At 42.7% G+C, this 24,626-nt stretch overlaps 1 protein-coding gene across 3 annotated transcripts in view; it reads right to left on the reverse strand.

Moving 5' to 3' along the window:
• Positions 1 to 24,626, reverse strand: part of MID1 (midline 1) — a 670,305-nt gene that overhangs the window by 623,372 nt on the left and 22,307 nt on the right. For all 3 annotated transcript variants that reach the window (XM_055086315.1, XM_024115452.3, XM_055086316.1), the window contains exon 3: positions 18,826 to 18,950. The gene's annotated coding sequence lies outside the window, so the exon portion shown is untranslated. The remainder of the gene's footprint in view (positions 1 to 18,825; positions 18,951 to 24,626) is intronic.

Genomic DNA, 24,626 nt, shown 5'->3' on the forward strand with positions numbered 1-24,626 from the left:
ACTATATGTTATCTAATTTAATCCTTGACACAATGTTTTCATCTCCATTTAACAGATGAGAAAGCAAGTCCCTGAGGTGTTGGATAACTTGACCACGGCTGCATTTAAATGCAGACCTAATGCCAAAGCCTGTGCAGTTTTCAGTATGCTATGCTATCTCCAACTGAAAGAAGATGGCAACACCGCCACAAAGGGGGCTATGTTAACATGCCAACTAAATGTTTATAGAGAATAAATAGAATATATCAGAGAAAAGACCTTTTCCAAAATATTAGTTATAAGATCTCTAAAAAAATTCTAGAACTACATCCCCTTAATCCCAAATCATTAGTATTACTCCATTATTTACATTTATATTACTGGAAATTTAGTGTTTTTAAAAAGATCTTAGTCAACTGCTTGACAGTATTTTCATCACTACAGCATTTACTACTTAATAAAAATTCAAATTATACACAAACTCAAATTTCTCAATAAAATACTTATATTGGGTTTGAAAACTATTTCCTTCAAGAAACTGGCCACAAGGCTTCCCTGGTGGTGCAGTGGTTAAGAATCCGCCAATGCAGGGGACACAGGTTCGAGCCCTGGTCCGGGAAGAGCCCACATGCCGCAGAGCAACTAAGCCCGTGCGCCACGACTACTGAGCCTGCGCTCTAGAGCCCAAGAGCCACAACTACTGAGCCCGTGTGCCACAACTACTGAATCCCACGCGCCTAGAGCCCATGCCCCGCAACAAGAAGCCACCGCAATGAGAAGCCCACACACCACAATGAAGAGTAGCCCCCGCTCGCCACAACTAGAGAAAGCGCACGCACAGCAACAAAGACCCAACTCAGCCAAAAATTAATTAATTAAAAAATAAAAAGAAATTGGCGACATTCACATCATCCTTGTGCCTATCTTCCTCTGTACTGCAGAGAGACTTGACACTTCATCACCAGACAAAACTAAGAAAAAGAAGTGATGTTCAACCGGAGAATAAATTATCACTCTCCTGCCACCACTGTCCAGCAGCCCTACTGCCATCCAGAGGGAGTTGCAGGGAGTATTTTAGTCAAGTTACCTAACGTGGCTACATTGTATCACCAACTCATAAAAGCTGAATTAGTTACCTCACCTCTCTTCCCCGTATTTCACAGAGGTGAAAAGTGAAAATGAGATGGACCACACCTGGGAGAGAAGGGAAGGACTTGTACACCAACTTAAGAATCTAACATCTATTTTTGTTAAATAGGGAGATATGAAAATATGTAAAGAAACATTTTCTTATGTGCTTGAAATATTAACTGTCATTGGAATACAATGTGGTGGCTTTTTACCAAATAATAACACATTTGAAACAAGGTTTTCCAATGCTATGGTGACTTACATAATTCTAAGAACGAAGGTCTGTTATGAGTTCCACCATACATGTTTCCCATCAAACTAGCCCCAAAGACAATATGTAGCAACACATAGAGCTGAGAATAGATAAAATGGAATAAAGTCTACTTTTTCTATGTAGCCCCGAATCCACCCCTCCATATTGGTGTGTATGATTTATATTATCTTAAATAGATCTTAAGACTATAAAGTAACATATGATTTCCTATAATGATCATATAATACTAAGCTATATATATATAAATAATATTCTAACTCTTTTCAAATCTCACAATTTTGTTAGCAGTTCGGTACGTACCTTTGTACATCTTTCTTAGGCTCATTGTAATGTGTACCTATTGCCTTTTTTAAACATCTTTATTGGAGTATAATTGCTTTACAATGGTGGGTTAGTTTCTGCGGTATAACAAAGTGAATCAGCTATACATATACATATATCCCCATATCCCCTCCCTCTTGCGTCTCCCTCCCACTCCTCTAGGTGGTCACAAAGCACCGAGCCGATCTCCCTGTGCTATGCGCCTGCTTCCCACTAGCTATCTATTTTACATTTGGTAGTATATATAAGTCCTTGCCACTCTCTCACTTCGTCCAAGCTTACCCTTCCCCCTCCCCGTGTCCTCAAGCCCATTCTTTACGTCTGCGTCTTTATTCCTGTCCTGCTCCTAGGTTCTTCAGAACTTTTTTTTTTTTTTTTTAAGATTCCATATATATGTGTTAGCATGGTATTTTTCTCTTTCTGACTTAGTTCACTCTGTATGACAGTCTCTAGGTCCATCCACCTCACTACAAGTACCTACTGCCTTTTAATTTTCTTCCAAAAATAGGATTATATTACTCTACAATTTGCTTTTCTCATTTATCAATAATCAGTATTCCTCTGCTTAATAGGTGAAAACATGCGTTCTATTTTAATAGTTGCATAATGCCTCACAGTATGAATATACAATAATTTATTCACTTGTTCCTCTTTTTTAAAACGTATTTATTTTGGCCTCGCTCTGAAGCATGTGGGATCTTAGTTCCCCAACCAGGGGTCAAACCCACACTCCCTGCATTGGAAGTGCAGTCTTAATCACTGGACCGCCAGGGAGTCCCAACTGTTCCCAGTTTTAAAGGCATCTTGGCTATTTCTAGTCATTTGTTTCTTCGAGCCATGCTACAATAAACATCCCTCTGCATACGTGTTTTTTTTTTTTTTTTTTTTTTTTTTTTTTTTTGTGGTACGCGGGCCTCTCACTGTTGTGGCCTCTCCCGTTGCGGAGCACAGGATCCGGACGCGCAGGCTCAGCGGCCATGGCTCACGGGCCCAGCCGCTCCGCGGCATGTGGGATCTTCCCGGACCGGGGCACGAAGCCGTGTCCCCTGCATTGGCAGGCGGACTCTCAACCACTGCGCCACCAGGGAAGCCCCTGCATATGTTTATCTATTGATGGTTTTATTTCTCTAGAACCAAGTCTCCAAATTGGGAGGACTGGGTAAAAGTCGATGTTCATTTTAAAATTAAATAGATACTGCCAACAATCAATAGCTTTTCATGTTTAGCTTAATGTAGGAACAGATATTCACATATAGAAATATTTATAGATATGTCTGTAAATTAAGCTGTGTGAATGCACAGATTTCCTTACTCTGTCAACTGAGAGGACCTACTAGCAACAAGCCCACTTCATACCCAGATCTTGGATTTTATTTTCTTTTATTTATTTTATTTTTTGCGGTACACGGGCCTCTCTCTGTTGTGGCCTCTCTCATTGAGGAGCACAGGCTCCAGACGTGCAGGCTCAGCGGCCATGGCTCACAGGCCCAGCCGCTCCGCGGCATGTGGGATCTTCCCGGACCGGGGCACGAACCCGCGTCCCCTGCATTGGCAGGCGGACTCTCAACCACTGCGCCACCAGGGAAGCCCCAGATCTTGGATTTTAATAACCTTCTCCCATAAAGGGAACCAGAGAGCCTTGTAGTGATGGCTAAGTCTAGGGCTAGGGCAAGCAATATACAAAATGAGCCTGGAACAATTTGAACAAACAAATGAATAAAGTAGTTTTGGACTATACCCCTAAACAAAATAATTATCCATGAGTCCATACTGGTAGAAATAAATAATTGAAAAAATAAATGGGGGAGACCAGACATATCTTCCATGCAGAAGAATTCCAAATAATTCATGTAGATCATCTGCCCCCAAGGAGGTAGAGGATAATTGCTCATTCCTTAAATATGATCTGGGCACAGTGACTTGTTTCCTAAGAATGTAGTACAGAAAGCGGTTAAAAAAAACAACAACAGTCATTTTACAGTGTAGAAACTTGACAAACACTACCTCAGTCAGGTGATCAAGCTCTGTATCAACAGTGATAAGACATGTTGGCAGTATATACTGTTGATAATGTGATGAGAATGGAACTTTACCTCTGTGGCCTTCCTCTCAAGAACCCACAACCCCAGTCTAATTATAGGAAAAACAAATCTCATTAGTGGGGTATCCTACAATATTCCAGACCAGGACTCCTCAAAACTGTCAAGGTCATCGAAAACAAGGAAAGTCTGAGAAATTGTCACAGCCAAAAGGATATTAGTTAAAGACACCTGACGATTATATGTAAATCAATGACTAAAACAGTTTCTTGGATAAGATCCTGGGACAGAATAAAGACATCAGGTAAAAACTAAGGAAATCTGAATCAACAATGAACTTTAGTTAATGATGTTTCAATACTGGTTCATTGGTTTTGACAAATGTACCATACTAATGTTAGATGTTAGTAGGGGAAACCAGGCGTGCAGTATATGGAAACTCTGTACTATCCTTGCAACTTTTCTGTAAATGAAAAGATATTCTAAGATAATAGATTTATTATTTTAAAAAATAATAGCCCTTAAAATACCAATTAAACTGGGGAGTGAAAGAAAATCATAATAGCAAGACATACAAAATACTTCAAAATACATTTTTAAGAGGTATAGAACCTACATGAAGAAAACTACAAAATTATATTAAAATTATTAAAACAAGATCTTCTAAAGGTAGAGAAGTACCAGGGTCCTTTCCTGGAAGACTTAATAAAAAGGTCAATCTATTGGTTTCATACTATTTCCACAAGAATCCAAGTGAAGTTTATTTGGATTGTTTGACTTTTTTTTGAGGGGGGGTAGGGGGGTGAAGAATCAGATGAAAATGGTTATAAAGTTTTATGAAAATAAGAAATTTTTGAAATGTAATAAAGATTTGCTCAACGTTTTAAAACATATAATAAAGTTACTATAATAAAAGGGTATGGCATTAACATGAGAAAAGATGAGATTCAAATACCTAAGAATTCAATGTCTGTTAAAGCAACTGTTTCAATTACAAAGGGAAAAAATATATGATGCATTTGGAAGGGAGAAAAGGAAGAAGGGGAATGGAACACTGAAAGCAAAACTAAAAAGCAGAAATGCATATGACATGTTGAAAGGATTCAATGAACTCAAGCAGGAATACAAGGGAGTAGTTGGGGATTAGGGAAAGCAGACAGGAGAAGGTTTGGAGAGGGCCAAAATGTCAGGCTGTATTTAGGCTTTATCCAACAGTTACAAGACTGCTAAGGAAAAGTTCGAATGACACAGAGTTGGCGGGGCAGGGGTAGAAGACTAACATTTATTGAGCACTGACTGTTGTCCAAGGTGTTATTCTCAGAAATTGACACAGATCATTAAACCCGCATTGCAACCTTATGAATTTGGTATTTTTCAATTAGTAGTTTGTCGTTCTGGTTCACCCTGTTGTTTTATATTTTGTAGTAATATTTATATTGTTATTTTGAATTGTTTCCTGTAGTATAAAGCATACAAGTATACTATTAGTATTACAAAAAGATTTTCCATATAAGAGAACAAAGTCATAATTATAAAATTAAAGCAGAAAACTAGTATTGTTAATTTGAGTTGGAAATATGTATTGTTAATATGAACTCATAAGTTTTAAAAATACATACCTTCTGGTTCTGACAAGTAAAATGACCAGTAGAAATAAACGCCCAAGCCCTTAGATTCTGGCCTCTAATTCCATTCCCCTCTGAAAGGTATCAGAGTTTCTTGGAGAAACGGCGAATTCAAGATCTGGTTCAGTGGCAGGGAAGATACAAGACGAACCTGGGACATTTTTGTAGTGCCAGAAATCAAGGAAGATTTTAAAGACAAATAGAATCATTTCCAAAGGACACTGGAACCAGCTTAAAGAGGCTCCTACTAGTCAAATGTATGAAAATCTGAGCATCAAACAGTAACTGCAGTTCAGTATCCACATTTTACAAGTAGTAACTGTAAAAACTCAGGCTGCGGGAAGTGAAACACTTTGTCCAAGAATATCCAGCCAGTAATAAGTAGAGTCGATGTTAACTGAGTTTTCATGACTCCAAAGCATTGTTTCTACCATACGCCATGCTCCTTGACCAAAGTAATGCTTAAGTGAAGAAACAAGTGCAGAAGTGAGGAGAGTAAGAGGAGACAGTTAGGAAGAGGCAAGCAGGGAAACCTGAACTCAGTTTTCAATGGAAAGGATTTTCTACTAACTAGCTCCATGCAACGCTACAAAAGGATGACTATGGATACCCAAGCAGTGGCTGGATAAGATGGCATATTAGAGAAACCACTCAAGTCCTTCCAATAGTGGTGTCCAGATGTGCCAAGTGCTCCTGCCTCATGGTGACGCTTCCCTTTCATGTCCCTGTAATAGTGGTCAAATCCCCGCTCACGACACAAGATGTTTTCCAGCCCAGGTATCTCTGATATGGAGATGCCTAAAGACGTGTTGACTATTCCTTCAGTTCACCCTGGTGCCGTTGGGGGCTACAGCCAGTCCTGGAATTCAGTGTCTGATTGTCTCCTAGCCTTTCCCAGCAGGCTGCAGTAACTCTTCTCACAGCTTTGCCCCCAACAGGGACCCTATCCCCCCTTTAATTTCACAAAGAACTACTATAGACCAGGCCCTAGAATTTAATCAATTTTTGCTGACCACATGAGGCTAACGGGAGAAAACTATAACGCAGACGAGAACATTTAAAGCTAGATATGAAATAGCACAGCTCCTGGTACCCACCATGTTACAGCGTAGAGCCCACCTCCCATTACCTACTCCTCCTGGGAGGGTTTTTGACCTTTATCTCCCCCATACACAAACTCTCCTGGGACCTAGAGAGGGGAAACACTAGTTTATCCTTGATTACCAGCCTCAGGTTCCCCTCCTGTGAGGGTCCAACTCTGGCCTACTATGAAGAATTATTAGGCACATGGCTTAGAGTTACAGCTTCCCTTTGACATAACCAAAAAGTTTACTGTGGGCATTTTTCTTCCCACAACTGAAGAGCAATCATCCTCACAGCAGAATCAAGCATCCATCTCTAGCGACAAAATAAACCACAGAAACTTCAACACTAGCGTGTCTTTTTCTCCCAAGGCTCAAATATCCCAGGACTAATTTCTTCAATTAAGGTCCAGACTCAAATTCTGGGACTTTCTTTCATCTAGATTCAGAAGTCTCAGTGAAAGAAAAGCCGTCCCCAAGCATGTGACCTGGGATGAAAAGAGCACCCTTGATATGGGGGAGGGGGAGATGGGAAGGGAAGAATCCAAATAGGGCACCCATTTCCTTCCCAGAGCAAACACCAAGGAGCATATTACTACCTCACCTCCTCTCACCCATTTTATGATTCAACTAGACCCAAGAGTTTCACTTCATTCTACATCTCAACTAAGAAGGTGTACTGATAGATTGTGACCTCGGGGTGGTACAGCGTAGACACATGCAAGGTGGTCGCAGCTCTCACTTGAAAACAACCTCGCCACCTCTTTCCCCAGCCATCACCGGCTGCAGTCCAGCTGCCTCATGATTGGGAAGGGCAGGCAATGTCCCTTCCTGCCTCCCTCCCTCCCTCAATCCCTCTCTTCAACCTCTCCACTTCTCCCCTTCCCCCCTCTTTCTCTGATCTCATCTGCCTACTGACAGCTGAAGCTTTGGACCCCACCCAGGGAGAAGAGAAGATCTGCACACTCCACTCTTGTAGCCTGGCTCTGGACCCCTGGGGGCTGACCTCTAGGGACTACATGAATCAGCACCCCAGCGGGGAGTCCTAGCATAATATCAGAGAAAGCAAGAAGATTGAGTTTGAAGTAAGAATTCCCCCAGCACCCTAGCTGCAGGGTCATCTGAACCAGGCTCTGTTTGTTGGCCGAAGGTCACAGCCTAGGCAGCTGGCCCCCCTGACTGAGCTCTCCTTGTCTCTGGGTCCTGGAAACTGTTCTCTCCCCTCCACTCTTCTGGCTGAGGATGTAAACAGCATCAACTCCTACTAGCCCCAGGGTACTGGACCCTCTTGAGGCTTCCACACCTTTGTAACTAGACCCTTTAATAAAATCTCTGCAAATGACTCAACATGAATTTGCCATCAGTTTCCTGCTCATACCATGACTCATCCAAGTGGTCAGGAAAGTTGTAACTTGACTCATACCATTGTGAGATGGATTTATGCTCTCTGAGACGGCTGCTTTTTTGAGGCAGGTACCTCCATTCTCAAGAGATCCCTCTAACTACAATCCCTGTGACACGATATGGCCTTTCCTCTGACTCACTGTTCCCAGTCCCCGCTGAGCTTCTGCTTGCCTTGTAATGCTGAGGTACCTCTGCTCGGTATGATGGGCGCTGAGATGTGCTATCCGGATTTCCATTCAAGGAAAGCCTTGTTGCCCCAGCTGCTGAGAATGCCACGGGCCAAAAACCTTCAGCTGGCAACTTAGCGGCAGAGGGCTGCCAAGGTCAAGGTCAGGTCCTTCCCAGGCTGGCGTACACCCGATGACCACTGGTCAAAGCAAAGGTATAAAATCCCTGACTTTTGGCCTAAAGCAGGACCACTATAATGGGTAATTTTATACCAGAGTTCCAGAATGGCCAAGGCTAACAGGGCCTGCATGGCAGCTCAACTTTACCCTCTACCCAATCCTGCTTCCTTCCTCTCCCTTCCCCAGGTGTCGACCTCAAGGGCATCCCTATTAGACATGTGCACACTGAACCCCCTCTCATGGTGTGCTCCCGGAAGAAACCAACTCACAGCACTCAGCTGCAAGATCCTTGCTCAAACAACCCTTGGCCAATACTCTCATCACAAACTCCGCAGATGGTCTCCAGAATCCATGCAACATACAGGGAGGGCGCTTTCCTTCCAGACAGAGCCCCCTCCCTCTGCGTAAGCCATCTGGGCTTCCTCAGATGAGTCAGGCACCAGCCCCAGCCCTCTGGGGTCCTTGGATGCAAAGGACAGACCTCACATGTCTCAGCGCAAGTCCCATGGGGGCTCTCCTCACTGTGACAGGGGTTAGGGGTAGAAGTCCCCTACCCTCATTCTTGGATGGTGGGGGAAATGGTGGGACTCTCAGTGCTACTTCCTCCAAGGAGACCCCGTCACAAACACATCTTTCTTCTCTATCCTCCTGATTCTCACCTTCCATGTCAGTGAGTCCTCTGTTCAGGTTTTCCATGGCCTACTTAAAATGACCGTCCCGGTGGTCTCTTGGAACGTGGTGACCCTTGTCTTCATTCCTGAGCCAAAAATGACCCTGGAAGAGTCCCATTTTAAAAATATGGGACATTATGGAAATGCTTGCATACGGTAAGATTATCTTTTCAAAGAATTCCAGTGGTGGTCTTCCCTGAGGAGGGAAATGGATGGGCAAAGGAGGAGGACAGAACTGAGACATACTTTTCATTCTCCCGTTTTGAGGGATTTTTGTACCATGTACATGCATGTTATACCTATTAGATTGAACCTAATGAAACTACCACTGTTTGGTGACTTTTGATCTACAGTTTTCTTATTACCTTGTTTGTCCTCAGCACAGTCAATTGCAGGAAACCAGAGGTGAATTACTTGATGTTTCCCCCCACCATCCAATTATGACAACTGTTAAGTGACCTAAGCTGCCCCTTATCTCTTGCTCTCAAACCTTGACCCCGCTATATAATTTTCCTACTTCTATCTTCTACACTCGAAGTTTGCTTCTGGCAGCAGATAGGAGCAGGATGCAACCTTAGGAAGACAAGAACACTCCCACTCTGTCACTACTCTGTGTCCAATACTGTCCCCAAGGCCCCAGATAAACAACCCTCTTCCAAGACTCTAAGACACCACCTTCTCCCTCTAGTCTTTTACTGAATTTCTTCTCACTGCCTACAGCCCAGGGAAGAGAGACTGGCCATTCCATGGTACTGGCCATGCCTACCCAAGGATCTCTCACGGTTATCAGCCTCATGTGTAGACACAGCTGTCTCCTTCATTACACTGTTCATTTTTTTAAGAAAAAAAAGTTCATGTCTTTATCCCCCAAATGAGAACAGCGCCAGGATCAGAACAGCAGGTACTCAATAAATGATTACTGAATGAACGAACGACCTCATTATGAAAGCTGGCAAGATTTCACAGCATAAATGAGCTCAGCAAATACTTTGTGCTGTACACTCCTTATTCTGGTTTCACTGCAATATTCTGTCTCGATGGGCAATGGGATACAACCGTGAATCATTAGCATATGCAGACTCAATTACTCAATGGTCCGTGTATGATAGATGTCTTGGATACACAGTCCTAGCACACAGAAACACACTCTTTCTGAAAACATCCCTTGACAAGAAGGGTAGCCAGTAAGACCCTGGCTCCTACAGACGATAATTCCGTTATGCTTCAGAGCCTCCAAATTTCTATCTTGCTTCTAAGTGATGAGGAATTTCAAGTCTCTGAGGAGGACAAATAACAGGAGAAAACTCTGTCAGGAAACTACAGGCCCCCAGGGCCAGAGTTTAGAAAACACTCATGCAGGTGAGGCTGCTTTCAAGAAGTTTTGACTATATAAATTCCTCTTTGTCAGACTTAACCATGTATTAGTCTAAGACAGTTACTATATTTTCTTACTATAAGTATGCACTGTGTCCTGCACCTGGAGCTCTTGCCAAATTGTAGATTTATTCCTCTTTCTATACATCTGTGAAAAGAATGTGTGTTCTGTTTCATCAGGGAGTTACTCGAAGTCACAGGTTGCTAATTCCAAATGAATAGAAACAGTGATTAATCTGGGAGATATGAGCTCGCCACTATTCATGTAACAGATGTCCATTATGATGAGTTACACATTTGTTCCATGTTTACACTAAAATACAAAAGAAGACTCAACTGTTTTGTTAAAAAATAAAAGGAGAAAAGAATGAAAGGGGGATGGGGGAAGGTAGGGAATTAGAACATACTGGAAAAAGTTTATACAGGCGCCAGGTTAGATGCGATCGACGTGCAGTACATCCACAGGGTGGCAGGGAGAGAGGCAGAGAGTGAGGGGAGCGACGGAGAAGCCAGGGTAAATGTTCCTGGCTTCACGTCAGGGCATGGATATTAACTCAGTTCATCTCACTTGGCTGACAGAAGCACTAATGCCAAACCCGGCAATTTCATCAGCGTCAGCTACGCAGAAGATGGGATTTCAGAGGGAGGCATGAGAAAAGGAGACTGATGTATGTAACTTTATTCAAATAATTAAAAACGAAGTTGGCAGTCTATCTTCCTGTCAAGAAGAATAAATATCAGACTCTGGAGTTGGAAGGCGAAGTGCAAGAGGCTTCCTGCTACTCCATCTTAACTTTGGTCCAATACAAACTTTAGAGTTGATTCTTCACAAAATAAATCCATTCAAAGTGATCCTTCTATGTGCTTTTGCAGTTACTCTGTGCGCAGAGCTGACGTAGCAAGAGGACAGAAGCCAGGAGTAAGTGCGGAGGAGGCCGCCTGACTGAGCCACGCCAGAGCTGTTAGTCTCACAGCCATGAACACAGGGTTTGTATAACTGAGCTATTTCTCCAAAATTGGATGAGCCCAAGAGAAGTTTCCAGAACTTTCCTTTCATTATTTGCCCGTCCTCATAAGCCCAGGAACTAAAGCAAGGCCTGGCACACAGTAGGAACTAAGTACATACATATATACACTTTTTTTTTTTTTTTAAACAGCCAACCGTCATGACTTTTTTTTTTTTAACATCTTTATTGGAGTATAATTGCTTTACAACGGTGTGTTAGTTTCTGCTGTATAACAAAGTGCATCAGCTACACATATACATATATCCCCATATCCCCTCCCTCTTGCTCCGCGGCATGTGGGATCCTCCCGGACCGGGGCACGAACCCGCGTCCCCTGCATCGGCAGGCGGACTCTCAACCACTGCGCCACCAGGGAAGCCCCACACTCTTTTTAAAATGAGCTAATTGAGCATGGGCTGCACTTAATGACATGTGCACACGGATTATATTTATCAACAGATTATCTTACAGATTTGCAGGCTCACTGGATTATAGCAGAGTCAGTATCACAACCAAAAGCTAAAGAATCTTCTTGGCATGTCATAACAGGGCTGTAGCGTGTCAAACTCTCTCTCTCCAGAGTTTCTTTTTAATAGCAACACTTTTCAGAGAAGAGGGCAAGCTCCATTTTGTCACTTAATAAAGAGAAAAAATTAGCATGGCCAGCTGGTAAAAAAAAATGAGTAATTCCAACAGACTGAGGGTTTTGCTTTAAAGCATTTTAATCACGATTCCTCTCTATTTCCAGTAATGTATCAAATCTCTCTTCAGTTGTTCCTCACATGTTGAGTTTTAAGATGTGAAACACTCCACTTTTACATCTAAGCCCTTTTTATTACTTGAAGATTATGACAGAAGGGAGCAGTCCTCCTCGCATCTGTGACACAATTCCAGTTAGAGAGCAAAGGTACCCTTCAAAACAGTCCTCATGCTGATGAGACTTCTGGGAACCGTGTAAGGCTGCAAGAGCCTATTTGTTTACCTTAAGCAATGCAGGGAGGGACACACTGCAAAGGCAGCCAAAATGATTAAGGAGGAACTCAGCTCAATAAAAATAACATGTGGCAAAGCCAAGTTTGAAGTGTTGCTAAGTGGGTACTTGGAGCCAGGTATAAGGTTCTGAAGACATCCTCAATCTCTTTGCCAAAAAAATTAATGTTTTGGGCTTCCCTGGTGGCACAGTGGTTGACAGTCCGCCTGCCGATGCAGGGGACACGGGTTCGTGCCCCGGTCCGGGAGGATCCCACATGCCGCGGAGCGGCTGGGCCCGTGAGCCGTGGCCGCTGAGCCTGTGCTCCGCAACGGGAGAGGCCACAGCGGTGAGAGGCCCGCGTACCGCAAAAAAAAAAAAAAAAAAAAAAAAAAGGCAGAGCTGTGTTCCAATACAACTTTATAAAGGCAGGTGACAGGCTGGATTTAGCTCACAGGCCATAGTTTGCTTACCCCTAGGATAAAACATACATGTCTCTCCAAAACAGACTGAAGATGCCAATCTTTAGATCCAATTGAAAATTATAGTGTTTTTTTCATTCCCTGTATTTTTATTTATTTATTTTTTCCATTCCCTGTATTTTTAAAACATGCTCAGCACTACCTACGATTCTTGTGTACATCTTCACAATGTTCCAATAGCATGTTCCTTAAATCAATCATTGAGATGCACTTCTCATCAAACTATCTGCATAAGCTTAGATTCAATCAGGAAAATAAAGTCATTCTAAAACATCCCAGGAATAAAGAAGTCAATACACGAATTCAGGCTTACATCAGGGTTGGAATATCTAGGAGAGTGGGATCAAGCAAGTCGATTCCAAAAGGGAAAAAACAAAAAAAAACAAGAAAAAAAGAAGGTCACTACCAAAGAGCAGGGAAGCAGGCACTGAATCCATCAGTCCATCACCATAGTGTGGGTGGTTATCAAAAGCACTACAGAAATTTTTCCAGTTTGCAAGAATCTATGAGCAACCTCTCAGCAACTGTGTCAGTCTGCATGACCGAAGCATCTTGGTTCTCCATCACTCCCTGAAAAGCCACTGTGAATCTCCTGCCTGCCCAACATCCAGCTGCAATCACCCCTGAACATAATCGCTTCTATTCCTTTCACCTGAAAGAAAGTTTATGTTACTCTCTTTGGCAAACTAACTCAGGAGCATATAGGGAAGGAGACTGGAAGGGATGTCGTGCCCACCTGGCTTCTCAGAGATGTAGATCCTAGAAAGGGAGGTAGTGATACCTATTGTACTTGACCACGGCTAAACCACCACATTCCACCCCTTGGTCAATGGAGCATCCATACAGTCTCCCTTTACCCCTTTTTAACTTCCAAATAAACAACATAATGCTTCTGTTCTACTTGATGCAACGATTCCCTATCCACCGCAAACTCACTCAAGCTTTCCCCCCCAAGTGGAGCCACCAAGTCCTGTTTGTTATTTTATCCATAAACGGTCGATGGTTGTCTTCCACTTCAGTCACGATAGCTCTTTCCTACTGTGCAATTTAAAAACTGAAATACAGGTTTAACTCAATCCTTATATTACATAACAAAGGGAAGGACACATTTTCTTGATATATACAGGTATCCATATCAAAACTGGAAGAAAAATGCCTTAATACAATCCTCATTTCTACAACTGGTCACATGACCGTTGCTAGTTCTTATACCTGTCTTCTTTCATTACTCATGGGGATCACATAAACCCACAACACTCGAGGGGGATCATCATGCATTCTCAGCACCAAGCTGGGATCTGCCACCCACCAGTCATCGTCAGGTGACCCGTGTGCAGTAGTCCAGCCTAGGTCTCTCCAGCTCCCAGGGCCCCAACAGACCCCAAGGTCTCACCCACTCTAGTAACCCACTTCTTGGCAACTGCCTGGCGCAAGGGAGGCAAATAGATCAGAGTTGGGCGTACCAAGGAAAGGAGTGGAGCCCATCCGTGCTGCCACGTTCCCATATCCAAACACTCCTCCCACCTCCTACCCCCATGTTTTAACCTTTAAATCTGGTTCCTGGTCTTCTCAATGGGGACAAAATTTCACTTCGCCTTCAATTAATATCATCTCCTTCTCTCTTCCTCTCTCTCTCAAATCTAGATTTCGGAGATAATATCTTCATTCAAATTGCACCTGAAAGGCATGTATTAGCTCTCTGTGATCTAAGCTGGGCAGCTGAGTTGATTATAGACTAGGGTTCATGGATTTCGATTCTGCATGAACTTATTTTGCTTTGTACCAAGGAAAAGCCTATTTCAGGACTTCAAAGTCTAACTCCCCTAGCCAGTCAGTTCTCAAATGTGTGCTGGTGGTCAAGGGCAAGGATAATATGCGTGATGTTTCAGTGCAAGCCCTACCCCCATCCGTAAGCCAATTGAGAAGCATTCTCCTTAATGACAGGTGTTTTAATGGACAAAGGATAATGAGGTTTCTTTTTAAAAAGAGGAAAAAAATGGTCAAAACATTATCATCTGAATAATCTTTGCCAATAAAAGCCCCCAAAATATCCAGTTAGAATACCAGTTTCCAAACCCTCTCTCAGGGGACCTGAGGACACGGGGAGGGGGAAGGGTAAGCTGGGACGAAGTGAGAGAGTGGCATGGACATATATTCACTACCGAATGTAAAATAGATAGCTAGTGGGAAGCAGCCACGTAGCACAGGGAGATCAGCTCGGTGCTTTGTGACCACCTAGAGGGGTGGGATAGGGAGGGTGGGAGGGAGGGAGACGCAAGAGGGAGGAGATATGGGGATATATGTAGAGCTGATTCACTTTGTTATATAGCAGAAACTCACACACCATTGTAAAGCAATTATATTCCAATAAAGATGTCAAAAAATAAAAATCTTACTGGGGTACTAACCTGCCCACTGAAGAGTTAATTACCCAGGGAACGTACTTCTGTTTGACTTTCTTTTATTTGATTAGAATTCATATGCTCTGAAGTCACATGTTAATTCATAGATTTTTGTCCAGTGGTGAAGGTAACCTCAAAGATTGTAGTTTCATTGCCTTGTAGCATGTTAACCAGTTTTGAATGTATCCTAGCAATATTATTCCAACACACTGTTTTTCCCCTCAAAATGTCTATAAATACCAAATTCTTCAAAACGCTCTTGGCATCATCTTAACCCTCTTAGGGTTCCCATTATTAATGAGTTGAGTAAATTCTTGACACGCATTCATTCTCTATTTGTGTGAGACTCCTGTTTTTAGCTCTTTAAAAATTATACTTTGACAGTACCTACATCATGAAGTTATTATGAGAATAAAATAATGCAAATAAATTAAGGCCCTGACATTTTAAGCAGTTAATGAATATTAGCTATTATTATTAGCTATAGTTAAATGCAGTTTGATGCACAGGAAATAAAAAATGTAGCCTACTCCTAACTTGACCCAGAGATACCCATGCAGTTAAACAAAAATAAAGAGAATAGTCATTTAATATTCAGCTCCACCTTGATTTCCCTTGGGACTTTGGACTCCTCTTGAATCCAGCCCAGTGAATTAAGCTTTCGAATTAACAGCCATTTTCATGGATGATGCCATAGCTTATAATTACTGGGATCTGTAACAGTTGGGATCTGTAAGGGTATAGAGAATAAAGAATCTATCCCATAGAGAAAAAGAACTTCCCCACTTCACATGACCAATAGTAGATAATACAATTAAAATTAGGACTAAAGTAAAAAACCCCACTTTGAGAGACCCAATTATGCTTCCTCATTTTATTTCCTTCAATTTTGATGGGTTATCCTCTGGATTTTTCCCCTGGTTTTTTTAATAGCTACGTTCTTCCTATCTTCCTTTGTCTGAGTTCAGAAAGAAACTAAAGGACAATAAAGGGAGAAGCATGACCAATTGCTCCAATTTCACTATGATTTTCATTGCTATTTATACTCAGATAACTTTCTCAGATTACAAATCCCCAAAAACAGAACTCAATTTTAGTTTTTGTTTTTCGGAATTTTTTTTGTTTGTTTATCCGTTTTTTGGAACCTGGCATAGGAGTTAAATCAGCCTTGGCTCAAATAAGCTTTGGCTCAGAGGAGCCAACTGAATTGAATAATTAAATACATGTTGAAACAACACTTCAAAAGTAATACATAACCTTTCCATGCTGATGTCTAAAAAAGAATAAAAATCATCAGTAGAAATAAATACAAGTACTGAGGCACACAATTTCCACGTACAAGCACAAGGGAAGCAAATGGAACTGGGATTTACTCTGCACTGTACACAAAACCACAGAGAGCCTGGGTCATCAAATACTTTTTAAATAACTTCAAACACTGAAACACAATGCAGAAACCTACTGCACTCATTTAAAAAAGCAAACAAAGGAACACAGGGACTTAAATCAAGATTAAACATTCAGCTGTTGTTCAGTTCCAGTGAACCAAAGAAGATCAAGTTGAATGTGAAAGAAAGTGAAGACGACAAATAACACGTGTATTACTCAAGTGTTCCTTCTCTTCGCGGAGCTGATTTGTGTGTCTAGACACGATCAGACATTTTATATATATATATATATATATATATATATATATACACACACACACACACACCTATGTATACTTCAGATACATAACGTGAGTATGTGTGCCTACCTGTCTGTTTCATATACATTTATAGCAACACACATTTCTCAGCCTTTGAAATGAGAGAATACGACTAAGCAAGTGGAGAACTCAGTTGAGGCAGCCCTCATTCAAGATTGCTGTAGTGCTGGCTCCTCAAAAGGCGGTCGCAGGGTCAGAAGCACCAGCATCACCTGGGAGCTCGTTAGAGACGCAGAGTCTCAGGCTCCACCCCACATCTCCTGAATCAGAACCTAGATTTTAACCACATTGCCTGGTGATTTGTATGTACAAATTCAAGTCTGAGAAGCACTGGCCTAGATCCGTGCTACCCACTACAAAAGCTACTAGCCACTTGTCTATTCACCTGACATGTGATTAGTGAGACTGAGAAACTGCTTTTATTTTAATTATTAAAATGTGAATTTAAAAGCTAACACTGGATTCCATTACTGGAATACTTCTAAATATGTTGGGAACAACTCAGATATATGAATCTAAAGACAGATCAAGTATTTCTGATGAAAATTTACTATCTGAATTGAGAAAGTGCTCTAAGTGTAAAATACACACCAGATTTCAGAGACTTGGCATGAAAAAAGGCATGCAACATGTCACTGATAATTTTTTTAGAATGATTACAGGTTAAAATTTCAGATATGCCGAGTTAAATTTAATACATTCTTTAAGTTCATGTGCTTCTCTTTTACTTTTTAAAAATGTAACTACTAGAAAATAACGCCTCATGTATTATTTTTACTGGACAGTACTGCTTTAGAGCCACGGTTCTCCAATTATACAATTACTGGTGCCTGGGTTCCCATCCCAGAGATTCCGGTGAAGTTGGTCTGGGGTGAACCTGAGCATCAGGATTTTTCAACTCTCCTTGGTGACTCTACCGAGCCGCCAAGGTTGAGAACCACCGCCGCAGGTTAATACAGATTCATTAATCACAACTGATACATAATGACCTCCTAAAGACCTTACATCTTTTAAGAGCTCCCATCATTCCTCAGCTCAAAGGTGGAACCGGAGAAGTAGTGCGTGTTTCTTACCTAGAGGGCAAAAGCACCCCGCTGATGTTATCAGGGCTGGAGGCTGGGTGATATTATTCTACTTCAACTCCAGGCAGAATCAAACATACCAAAACAGATGGAAATCGAGGCTGTCTCAGTGTCTCCAGAAACCCGTCCCCGGCAATGTCAGCAATTTGTTCCCATATCCGATGCAGTGGATCTCCAGCTTCCACATGTTTAACAGAATAACCCCTTGCATCGTTTGTTTAAAAGCAGATTGCTGGGCCCGAGCAAGTCCCAGGAATGCTGTGGTAGGGTGACAAACCATCCTGGATTGCCTGGACTGTCCCGGTTTGGGTTTTAGCACCACATCCTGGGAACAGGTCAGTTCTGGGCAAACCTGGCCAGGTGGTCATCCTACCCCGGTGAAGTGCGTGTTTAACGAGCAGTCCAGGTGACCATCCTGGACGCCAGGTGAGCACAGTTTGAGAACCACGCCTAGAAACACAAGTTCTTTAATACTTTCTAATGACGTTCCTTCTGGATTATCCAAGCGCCCTAAGAAAGCAGCCACTGAAGTGACACAAATAGTTCAGCAAATAACTGACTGGAGAAATGTTCGAACCTATTTAAACATACCAGTAAATTGTTTAAAACTGTATGCAAGAACAGCTACAAAAACGATCACCCTGGTAGCCTTGAAAGGAACTATTTCAATGTCGAGAATTCAGCAGATAGGAGCTGGGGAGGCCAAGTAAGTGTGTGGCATGAGGTCATGTCAACCTTGAGTTTGATCACTGCTTCTGTCATTTGCTAGCTGTGTGACTTTGGGGAAGTTCCTTGACCTCTCTGTGCCTCAATATTTTCATCTGTAATGATGAAATAATTTATACCAACACTGAAGCTTAGCCATCAGAGTAAAAAATAATGCATTACATCAGACTGATCCCAGTTGAGGGATAGTCTACAACATACCTGACCAGTCCTCCTCCAAACTGTCAAGGTCTTGAAAAACAAGGAAAGCCTGAGAAACTGTCACAGCCAAAAGAAGCCCAAGAAGACAGGATGATCCGCTGTAATGTGGCATCCTGGAAGGGACCCTGGAATAGAAAAAGGACACTAGGTAAACACTAACAAAATTGAAACCAAGAATGAAAGTTAGTTAATACTAATGTATCAAAATTGGTTTATTGCTTGTGCAAATGCACCATGCTCATGTAAGACGTTAGTCACAGGGCAAACGGAATGTGCAGTATAATAAGAATTCTCTGTATGGCTTTGCAACTTTTCTGTAGATCTCAAACTACTCTAATTTTAAAAGTTTATTACAGGGCTTTCCTGGTGGCGCAGTGGTTGAGAGTCCACCTGCCGATGCAGGGGACACGGCTTCGTGCCCCGGCCCGGAAAGATCCCACGTGCCGCGGAGCGGCTGGGCCCGTGAGCCGTGGCCGCTGAGCCTGCGCGTCCGGAGCCTGTGCTCCGCAACGGGAGGGGCCACAACCGTGTGAGGCCCGCGTACCGCAAAAAAAAAAAAAAAAAAAAAAAAGTTTATTACAAAAAGTGCCTAGCATAGTAGTGCCGAGGTCAGAAGTACACAGTTAACAATACTCATTACTATTATTGTGAACTGTAGATTATGGATGATACCGAAGGAAAGAACAGCATCCTGATTCAACATTTTCATGAGAAACTAGGAGCTTGAAAACCTTGGAGATGAGGGTTGAGGGAAAAAAAGATGAGAGGCAAGACGAAGAGGCCATAAAGACTGTTTATTTCGTCTACAGCCAGTCCCAGGCCTGTAACTTCTGTCACATGACCCTGCTGGTTTTCTCCCTGCCGTTGTTCAGAGTCTGTAATTATTTTCTTCATTCTGTTCTCAGTTCTGAGGCCAACCTCCCTTACCTCTCCACCATGGACTAGAACCAGAATCCTTATGTTTTCTTCTCCTAGCCTCCCTGTAGCTCCCCTACCTCACGAAAAATAAAAGCACGCAAGCAAACACAAACACCACTCCACTGACCAGGTAACCTCGCTTGGTGGGGAAGCCCTCAACATTTGAGTCCAGAGTTGCTAGATTACATCTGCAAATATAGGTGATTGAGCTTAAACAGAAATACTTCAATATTTGATTGTACTATATTGTACCTCGTGTTTTTGATTTAAGCTTCAGAAAAATTTTGTTGGATAAGCAGGGCAGATGTTTTTACCTCCATTTAAGTGATGTAAAAAATATTAAAAAGAAAGGAAGGAAGGGAGAGAGGAAGAGAAGAAAGCAATTTAAAGTGACAACAAGATTCATACAGTTAATTTGTGCATCATTGTTTTAATCTACTGGGGCCGCCCTTGCAAAACATCACAGACTAGGAAGCTTGAACAACAGAAATTGATTTTCTTACAGTTGTGGAAGCTGCAAGTCCCAAACCAAGGGGCATCGGGGTCGGTTCCTGATAAAAGCTCTCTTCCTGGCGTGCAGATGACCGCCTTCCCGTGTTCTCACATGGTGGAGAGGGAAAGTTCTGGTGTTTCTTCCTCTTCTTATAAGGACGCCAGTCCTATGGAATTAGCAGCCCTCTCATATGACCTCACTTAACTTTAATTACCTCCTTAAAAAAAAAACCCACTTCTCCAAACGCAGTCACACCTGAGGCTAGGGCCTCAACGTATAAAATTGGCAGGGGTCGGGGGTGGGGGTGGGGTGGGGAGGTGGAACCCAATTCAGTCCATAAAAGGATGTTCTCCTACAAGGGGCAGAAGAGTCAAGAGGATGACAGCGAAGCACTACCAATTAGACTCGAGGTAGCTAACTGGCTACGCGCATTCGTCCACATATTGCCCGCAGCTGCAGAGCCGAGTAGTTTCCAGACAGAGACTAGGGCTCACAAAGCCCCAAATACTAACTCTCCCGCCCTTGACAGAAAGTGTGCCAACTCCTGGGTTAGACCGGTATATGATAGTTCGTTCCATCCACAAGATGACTCCACAGGTTCGTATTCCTGCCACTCCACTGGGAGCAGAAGTGACTTCCAGATTCACAGCCCGCAGGGAGGGAGCTCGAGAGAAGAACTCAAACACGGGAACGGAACATTCAGAAGGGTATCCTTTCCAGGCCACCCCACCGCAGGGCCTAGGGCTTTCGTCTTAGACCTTGCAACTGTGGGTGGATGTCGGCCCTCAGCACGATGGCTTCCGACAACCCTCTCAGCCTTGCAGACTCTTTTTGTCACTCAGGCCCAGATGCCCCGCTGTCTCCAATCACACCCTATCAGTGTTTGCTGCAAGCTATTTTAGGCGCTCAGTTTCTGGCAATTTTATTTTGTTTCAGTTTATGTTTTGCACTGGGGCATGTGTTTTGTATGATTAGGATTTACATAGAAAGCAGATCACTTGAATTAAGGGAGCCTTGCAATAATTATGGAGACCTTAAGGGGTTTCCAGGGATAATTTCAGGACTGTTAGTCCCAAATGCAGTTGTTGGTCCTTTTCGTTATTAGACAGTATGTTCCCTTTTCTTTTCAGCATCCGATATTGAACTCATAGTGCTTTCCTTATTGTATTGATTACAACTCAGGTTCCTTTTGATAGAGGCATTTGTCAATAGAAAACAGTTCCCAGATCCTCTTGGAATTAGTAGAGACATTCCCCAACTTACTTACTCAAGAATCCAGAGGCTTTTCATTAGGCCTATGGTAGAATTTAAGGAAGCAAAACTACAATTGGGATTAATTTTAGTGTTGGCTAACTGATCCCATTATTATTTGACTTATTGATCTTCCTGTCCACACAGACAAATTATTTGCATGTAGATTCCTGCTGCTTTAGTCTGTCCAGCATCAATTCCTCTGAGGAACATCCCCTCTCCCATTTCATGTGGTCCTAGGTGGGCTATCGGTTACAACCCTCGGGGCCCCCGCAAATCATATTACCCTGTTCTACCCCTCAACAGAGTCACTGATCCAAAAGAAAGTATGTGACCTGATAGGAGCTAATTACCCAGGATATTAAAGAAGTTGGGAGAGAGACTGTCACACAGATGGACACCGGGCTGAGAGAGGGAGGCAGAGCGCCCAGATCCAGCCCTTCCTGAAGCCTTCCCCACCCCTGGACTTCCTAGGGATGTGAACCAATAAATTCCTTTTTCTGCTTGACTAATTCAAGTTGGGCTTCTCACTCAAAACCCCAAATGTCCTCACTGATATAACGTGCTTTCAGATAGATTTCTGAGTGTCCTCAGAAACATGCATCAGCAACTTCCAGAAGGCACCAGGCACTCAGCACTGGAATCCATGGGTCCTCATCTGAGCTGCAATCTTGGAACTCCCAGGCCATCCCTCTGCTAGGTTCGAGGGCTTTAGAAACGGAGAACCTCTGGGACATGGGGTGCAACACAGTCCCTTGGATATATTTATGCCTTCTCTTATGCACAAAAGTGCATTCTGGACTTCTCCCTGTCCTCTGGCCCTTCTTGGAGTGGAAGTGGAGCAAAAATCCTTGTACTGCTGACACTGATGGTATCAATCTTGGGAAAGAAGAGAAAACCACGTAAGATCAGTGGACCCCCAACAATGATAATGCTGAATGGAGTGGGATGGCCAAAGTCTGGGGCCAGGTTTGGACCCCAATCCGACCAGTGGTCCCAAGCACCGCAGAGGTAACCGGGAAAGAGAAATAAAACCCACAGTCCACCACCAAGTGGCTGCAAAATTACCCCTCCAGTGAAGACACATGTTTTTCTCCTTTGTTTTCCAGAAGATATCTTTCTAAACCCATCTAAACTCTGCCTCACTAGATTCTTTGTCAGCTGAAGTGTTAGCTATGACTCAGAGTTTCCTGAGATAAACTCTACAACCTCCCTCCTCCCCCAGGAAAGTTCCTGACTGAGGCCCACCCACACCAGCCAAAACTCTGTTCCAAGTGGCTGGGAGATACCTTAATGCCGTTTAAACTATGCACTTACATGTGTTTGCAGGTCATGATAAATAAGCACCCTCCTTTGTTGTCTCATTTCTTTGCAGTTTAACTTGGCTTCCTCTGTTTCTAACTGATGGGAACTAAAGTCAGTTTTTAAGACGCACAAGGAGGGAAAGCTCTTTGTGTTAAAGGCGGTCCGCCAAGGTGCTAATTCCATCTTTGGTAGGTTTTTCCCAGGACTGTGTTCCTTATCCAGGAATTTCCCTGAGCTTGGTGGTTCGCTAGTCCAAATTCCAGCTTTGAATAAATAAACCAGCTGAAGTGCTCCGTTGCCTCAGGGATTAGCAGGGCAGTTTCTGAACTTCCATCGCCCCCCAGTGGCAATTTCCTAAGTCTTTTTCTAAGCTACTCAAAAACATTTAGGTTATGATTCTTCCCTCCAAAGCTGTTTAAAATTTTTTTAAAAAAATTCTCACACTGAAGATTATGAAATGTGTGTGTGGAGGTGTGTTAGTAATGTTGAGTTTATAACTGCTGGGTCACAGGGTTGTAGATTCATGCAATTGACAAGAATCATGCAATTGACAGATCTCACCAATCAGGATGCCCTTTGGAAAAAATTCCTACCTATCATAGCTGTAGAGTCCAATATTAAAGTGATTACCCCAGATGCATTTTTGTTTTAATTCAGAGGATCTAGATCAGGGTTTCCATTTTTCTGGTTCAATTAAATCACTGTCATTAACTATAATTTTTAAACTCATGCTACCCCTTTGTAAACTTTTCCACCATAAAATGTTTTGTAACATTGTCCGAGAAGATGAGAAACCATTTAAAGCCAAAAAATACGAAGGTTTACAAACCATGTATATAAAACTTTGTAAAAGCCAACATCAAACCCACACAAATAACTAGAAATTATCACTGTTAGGTTGTCAAAACCTGCAGCAGATTAATACACAAAGTGGCAGAATCAAATGAATGAAAGTTCGTGATTTCAAACTTTAACCCGGTGAAACTCAGAAATAGGTGATAGGGCTTCCCTGGTGGCGCAGCGGTTGAGAGTCCGCCCGCCGATGCCGAGAACCAGAATCCTTATGTTTTCTTCTCCTAGCCTCCCTGTAGCTCCCCTACCTCACGAAAAATAAAAGCACGCAAGCAAACACAAACACCACTCCACTGACCAGGTAACCTCGCTTGGTGGGGAAGCCCTCAACATTTGAGTCCAGAGTTGCTAGATTACATCTGCAAATATAGGTGATTGAGCTTAAACAGAAATACTTCAATATTTGATTGTACTATATTGTACCTCGTGTTTTTGATTTAAGCTTCAGAAAAATTTTGTTGGATAAGCAGGGCAGATGTTTTTACCTCCATTTAAGTGATGTAAAAAATATTAAAGGAAGGAAGGGAGAGAGGAAGAGAAGAAAGCAATTTAAAGTGACAACAAGATTCATACAGTTAATTTGTGCATCATTGTTTTAATCTACTGGGGCCGCCCTTGCAAAACATCACAGACTAGGAAGCTTGAACAACAGAAATTGATTTTCTTACAGTTGTGGAAGCTGCAAGTCCCAAACCAAGGGGCATCGGGGTCGGTTCCTGATAAAAGCTCTCTTCCTGGCGTGCAGATGACCGCCTTCCCGTGTTCTCACATGGTGGAGAGGGAAAGTTCTGGTGTTTCTTCCTCTTCTTATAAGGACGCCAGTCCTATGGAATTAGCAGCCCTCTCATATGACCTCACTTAACTTTAATTACCTCCTTAAAAAAAAAAACCCACTTCTCCAAACGCAGTCACACCTGAGGCTAGGGCCTCAACGTATAAGATTGGCAGGGGTCGGGGGTGGGGGTGGGGTGGGGAGGTGGAA

This window comes from Physeter macrocephalus, chromosome 7 (genome assembly GCF_002837175.3).
Source record: "Physeter macrocephalus isolate SW-GA chromosome 7, ASM283717v5, whole genome shotgun sequence".
In the NCBI taxonomy this organism is placed as follows: Eukaryota; Metazoa; Chordata; class Mammalia; order Artiodactyla; family Physeteridae; genus Physeter; species Physeter macrocephalus.